Below are 6,950 nucleotides of genomic sequence, written 5' to 3'. Positions count from 1 at the left end.
TTTCGACAATAACTTTTGAACGGTAAGGAATTTTTAGATGCGGCTTGAATGTTTTAGAAAGTAGTCATTCGAAGCTTCTATTTGAACTCAAATTTTGTATTTTTATGCTAGAAATCAATAGAGTTATTGTTGTTTGACTTAGTCCTACTAAGATTCCCAAAATATGGATTCCAATTATGTGTCGATGGAGGGGAATAAAAATGAAAGTTTAACGATTCGCACACGAATTTGGCTTGTGTTAGGTTCTAAAGTGTAGGACTTTATGTATTTAGAACTCTAATTTGTATTGTTGGCAAACCATGATCAAAACAATGTATTTAGAAGTGTTTAAAGCTAGCTCAAAGTTGTATGTCAATGTAAAGTTGGAATCGAGTGTAAAGCAGAAAGCACTGTGGCTTTCGGCCTTGCTGGATCAATCGAAGCTTAGGCTCGACCGATCGAAGCTCGGGCAGAGGCACAAACATTGCTGAACCTAGAAATTTTAGGAAGCATGATCCCACTAAGATTAATAACGCTGATAAACCTAGAGAAAGAGTAGGTCAAACTTCCAATAATTCTTTGGGCTCTCAATGTTTTGGATGTCAAGGGTATGGACACATGAAATCTGAATGTCCAACCTATTTGAAGTCTATGGGTAAGGCTATGGTTGTAACCCTTAGTGATGGTGAAGTTTCTGATCATGATTCTGATTGTGATGAGGATGGAAACTTCATTGCTTTCACTGCTTCTGCTGTAGTTGATGAGAGCATATCTGTTGAAGAGAACCCTTCTGATGGGGAACTCTCTGAAGATGTAGATCTTCAAGAGGCCTATAACAAACTTTGCAAAGTTGCTGCAAAGGATGCTATGAATGTTGAACTTGGCCTAAAGAAAATTGAATCTCTTGAGCTTGAAATGAAAAATTTGCTTGTTAAATTGTTTGATGCTAATGACCTTTTGAACAATGTGAAAACTGAAAACATGCTCTTGCTTGATAAAGTTAAATCTTTGGAATTTGATTTATCTGTTGCTAGATTTGCTAGTTCTAAACTTGATCAAATGCTGAGTGTTCAAAAGTCGTCTTCTGACAAAACTAGTTTAGGTTATGTTGATAGCATCTGTGTGTCCGCTCCCCATTCCACTAAGTTTGTTCCTTCATCTTCTTCTTCTGAACCTTCAGTGAGTGAGATAGTGAGTGAAACTGTCAAACCCCCTGTGAGTGAGGTTGCTAAACCCTTAGAAGGTTCATCATCTAGGAAGATTAGGGTTGATCTGAAAGAATCTAAGCCTAAGAAGCCTACCCTATCTAAGGACAAGACACATGATAAACCTGCATGGGTTTGTCATTTTTGTGGAAAGACTGGACACATACGTCTAAATTGCTACAAGCTGCAAGCTGCAAAGAGAGCAAATAAACCAAAAGTACCTATGCCTCAAGCACTTGATCCTATGGTACTTATTGGTGATTTGGTAAAGGCTTTAAACCTTTATTCCAATCCTGGAGTTGGTAATCATTCTCAAGTGAATAAGAACTCCAATGCTCGTGGTGCATCTAAAAAGTTTTGGATGCAAAAGACTCGACCTAACTAAGTCTTTCTGACATGGTCCTTGTGCTTCATTGCTCTACCCTTTGTGACCATTGTTCTTTGGTTTTGTTTTTTTTTTTTTGTCTCTAGGATTTGCATAGCATAACATTTATGCATTTCATTCTAGGTTTTTTTTTTTTATTTTTATTAAAAAAAAAAAGGGAAAAAGGAAGCACATTTTGTTTTTGCACTATTCTTCTTAGTTTTTGAGAACAAGGTTGGTCAATTTATTTTCACATAACATGTCTGTTGTACCTTGTTTAGCTTTGATGAGCTTATTTATTGCACTTTACTAGTTGAAGATTTGTAGTGCATGTTGTGTGGGAAAGATGTGTATGGTTTTTGATTACTATGTCTTAATCTTGAAGTCACTTGTTTTTAAATGTTGGACTTGAACTTTTAGAGAAAGGCATAAATAACCATCTCACCACTGTTCACTAGCCAATCATGAACACCTTAGTGCATATCATAAGATTTTGTGCTCGAGAAAGTGTAGCACATGCACAAAAAGAATATAAGGTGAAGCCTCGGTAAAAGTGCTTATTTCTTAAAATCTAATTTGTGTGTACTATTAGGCTTGATGCCAAACTCACATAAACTTAAAATTTGAATGTATATTATGAGGCATAAATACAAGAAACTTACATGATTGCAAGCTTATGATCTAGGAGATGTGGGAGTTATATGATGTGACTCTTTAGGTGACAGTCTCTTTTAAATTCTTTGTGATAAATTTTGTAGACTTTGTGATTGATTGCTATTTACATATCACCTCACATGTATCTCATATATTTGCTAGTCGCACACACTACATGAGTTACTCTTTTAAGTTGCAGCATGTTTTTGGCTCCGTTACCAGGGATTAGGCGATTAGAGAAGCATTCCACTTCATTTGGAGAGGTTTTCAGCATTAAATTTCTTCACATATTTGGTAATATCTATCCAACTCTTTTCTTTTTAAGCAGTTTAGTTTTCCTTTACGCTTTGTTTGTTTCAGCAATAATATTTTCTGGAAAATGGTTCATTTTCCAAAGAGCATTTTCTAGAAAACTATCTCATTTTCTAGTATTTGGTAACGACCTTGAAAATGAGCTTGAGAATGTTTTCTAGTGTTTGGTATGCAATTTTTTAAAAATATTTCTTGTATAATTTAAAACATGTATATTATGCAAACTAAATAATGTAATCATTATAAATAAAAAACCAAGAATAAATTTGGTTTTCATACTAAAATTTTGACAATAGATACAATCAAAATTAATTAGCTGTCAAATTTTAATGATCTCTACCACTCATCTTGCTCATATATATAGACAATAACATACGTACACACACACACACACACACACACACACATCAATTATTAGTCTATATATATACATATATATATATATATATAAATATAAATTTGATAGGGGAATACATTTTCAATAAGTATAAATAACAATAACTTTTAATTGTCTACTCTTTTTGTTGGTATATTAGTTGTCTACTATGGTCAACCACAAGTCTTCAATATTACTCTAAATTATATATTTACATAATGTACTGTATAATATATCATCACTGCATATTATTTGCCAACAAATGCAATTCTCCTAAACAATTATCATTCATTATATAACAATATTATTAGTCCACGGTAAAGATTGTCTCATGTAAAAGCAATTTAGAGCAATATAGGTACTATGTTTAAAATTTTCATCTTTTACTTCATTCATTCTTTCTTCTTCTTCTTCTTCTATTTATTTTTATTTTATTTTTTTGCACTTTATGCACGACAAAGAAGTAACTTCTGCCTAGAATCTATCAAAGCAAAATATTGAGATTTCGGTAGAAAGGAATGAAATAATTACCACTGCAAATTTGTTCTCCTTTGCAAGTTGGAGCTATTGACCGATCAGTGAAGGAAAAAAAAATCTAATCAAAGAATTGTGTTACAAAGGGGAAGAGAAACATGGAGAAATGAGAGAAGAGAGATAGTTAGAGAGAGAGATCTATGGGAAGAGGAGAGACTAGAGTTAGTGACAGTGAGGGTGTGAGGAGAGAAAAAGCAAAGGGAAGAGAGAAAAAGTGAGAAAACTTACAATGAAAAAGGTTTGGTGCAACCTCGTTGGAGCAAGAAGCTTGGTGGGTTTAGGTACATCGGGTAGATTAGGCTTGGAGGATCTATTGCTGTCCATGTATCCCAACTACATTTTCTAGTGGATTATTGACTACTTGGAGGGCGGCGGAGAGGTTTTACGTTGAGGGCTTCGGTTTCCTCTTCGATAACACATCGTGTGTTGTCCTTGTGTTTGCATCTCTCTTTCCTTTATCTTTGCCTTTTATTTTCTGCTGTGGATGTGATTTATAATTGGCTTAGATTGATTTCCAATTCTGTTTATAGCTTATGTTCATTTTCCGCACACCTGTTGTTTGTCATAAAGCTTGAATTGGTTATTTTGTAATTGGGGGTCTAAACGTTCAAGGGTGTTTTATACACTATTTGAACTTTCTTTTGGTACCAAAGTTTGGGGTTTCTCATGTTTCCTCATTAGGAACATGTTTGGTTCATTAGTTGTGTATTTAACACACCTTGCCCCACATGTGCATTTTTCATGCATTGGTCATGCATTGCACTTAGCCTCCTTTTGCACACACCTTTGCTACCCTTGTCATGCATTGGTCTAGACCTTGCTTCTTCATCCTAGCATGTCATGTCTACCTTATGCTCTGTAGCATTTTATGTTGTCTTAGGTTTGAGCTTCATTTTCTCATTTATCTCGCACCCCTCATGCATCATTATTATTGTTCGTTCCTTCATCTCTTGCCCTCGTTTCTCCTTGACCCTTTGTCTATTCCTGACAAAAAGGGGGAGAGTATACTCTAGAGAGTATACCGGAGTGTTTTGTCATTTCTATATGACTCTTGTACACATCCTTAGGGGGAGAAATTCTATTTCTCATGCACATTTGTAGGGGGAGAGATATTCCATAGGAGAGATGCATATACCAAGGGGAAGAAGACATTGAGTTCTTAAGAAAACTTTGTTCTGTTTGTTTTCTTGTTGGCTTTATGGTGCTTTGAGTTATGCTTTGTGGTTCTCATCGCATCATGTTTTTGTTTTGGACATGCATATATCCCTATGTTATTTTGCTACATTGAATGCATGTTCGGATGATCATTTGCTTTGCTATGTGATCATTGTAGTCATTTCTATATGACTGTTTTGGTGGTTGATCAAGTTGCTTACATATTTCACATCATGTTTACTTGATCGCAATTTACTTGTTACATTATACTTATTCTTTTATTACTTGCTTTACCTTGAGGGTCTAATGTGTTTTGTGCAAGTGTTTCAGGTTACAAGTATATATGTTCCAAGTGCATCACAGCTTCTCATCACTTTGAAGGGGAGAAACTTTATGCACTTTTAGCTTATATTGTTTAAGTTTTTATTCAGTATTTTGTGGTTTGTACCCATATTGCTTATGTAAGCTTTTAGGGTTTATATCTTTAGGCTTTATGGTCTATACCATGCTTTTATGCAGCCTTTTATACTTTGTTGAATCAATACTGTTAACTAAATGTCATGCGTTTTCTTGTTAAGTACTATCACTCTTGTGCCCTTGTAGGATTGTTCCTAAATGCATATACTTAGTGTATTATACATTGGTTGAGTGTTGGGCATACATGTAACTTGCATTGTTCTTGTTAGCTTGTATGTTCTAATGTTCATTCCAAGTGTGAATGAGCATTGTGGTCACTACCTTGTAGTGATTGTTTGTTTGATCAAGTCATGGTTTGTTTCTTAACTCCATCTTTGCTTGATCACCTATTGCCTGCTTCATATGCATTTCATGCTTTTCTGCATACAATGATCATGGTGTATTGTTGTGTTTCAGGAGATTCATGTTCATATGATTTAAGAGCTTCACAGCTTCTAGATTTAGGTGTGAGAGAGTTTTTCCATTGTTCTCAAACTCACGTTTAAGTCTAGAGTCTGTTTTAGGGTGTTTTGTCACGGAATAGCCAAATGGGGAGATTGTAAGGTTGAATTTAATCAACCATGTGTTGGCTTTATTCCGTGACAAATTTGCTTGTATTACAGCACTTAGAAATCCTGTATTTAGGTGGGAATCATGTAAGGGTAGTGTGTGAGAAAGTGTGAAGAAATGCTCAAGACTGGGCAGTAAAGCAGGGACTCGCGGCTGGATCTCGCGGGAGGCTCGCAGCTTGCAAGCCGCCAAAAGTTGCACACGTGCAGAGCATGCGAGGGAGCTGAACAATCATGCCAGCTGGAGCACTATAGGACAAAAATCCAGACTGACCATTCAGTTAGCTCGCGGCTTGAATTCGCGACTAAGTCAAGTCGTGAGGTCAAGTCGCCAGCCAACCCTGTTTTGGAAAAACTGTCTCTTCGCATTCCATTCTCACACCAGTATAAATACCCCTCATTCCCACAAAATATGGGTGGCTATTCAAAAAGAAAAACCCTAAGAGAGGTTTCTTCAAAACACCCATCCAATTAGAGAGAGCTACTCATTTTTAGAGAGAAATCTTTGTAGTCTCTTCTCATTCCCTCTCTCATTGTCATACCTATTGAGAGGAGATTTCTATCCAAACACTACCCACACCCATTTAGAGCGTTGAGTGTTTTTGGAGCTTTGGGAAGCATTGGACGATGCCAAGGATGGCGGATGTTATGGATTATAGCGGAATCCGGTAAGCTAGAAAAGAAAAAGGTTTGGCGCAACCTCGTTGGAGCAAGAAGCTTGGAGGGCTTAGGTACATCGGGTAGATTAGGCTTGGAGGCTCTATTGCTGTCCATGTATCCCAACTATATTTTCTAGTGGATTATTGACCGCTTGGAGGGCGGCGGAGAGGTTTTACGCCGAGGGCTTCGGTTTCCTCTTCGATAACACATCGTGTGTTGTCCTTGTGTTTGCATCTCTCTATCCTTTATCTTTGCCTTTTATTTTCTGCTGTGGATGTGATTTATAATTGGCTTAGATTGATTTCCAATTCTGTTTATAGCTTATGTTCATTTTCCACACACTTGTTGTTTGTCATAAAGCTTGAATTGGTTATTTTGTAATTGGGGGTTTAAACATTCAAGGGTGTTTTATATACTATTTGAACTTTCACTATGTACTCTGCTTCTGCTGTAGAGAGGGACACAAAATTTTGTTTCTTACTCATCCAAGAAACAAGATTGTTCCTAAGGTAGAAACAGTCACCTGAGGTACTCTTTTGGTCATCCACACTTCCAGCCCAATCTAGATCTAAATAACCTGCAAGGAAAGCATTAGAATCCTTTGAGTACCACAAGCCATAATCAGGAGTGCTATTGACATATCGTATGATTTGCTTTACTGTAGTTAGGTGGGATTCCCTCAGAGC

This window comes from Quercus robur, chromosome 8 (assembly GCF_932294415.1).
Source record: "Quercus robur chromosome 8, dhQueRobu3.1, whole genome shotgun sequence".
In the NCBI taxonomy this organism is placed as follows: domain Eukaryota; kingdom Viridiplantae; phylum Streptophyta; class Magnoliopsida; order Fagales; family Fagaceae; genus Quercus; species Quercus robur.
Note: the sequence above shows the minus strand (reverse complement) of the source record.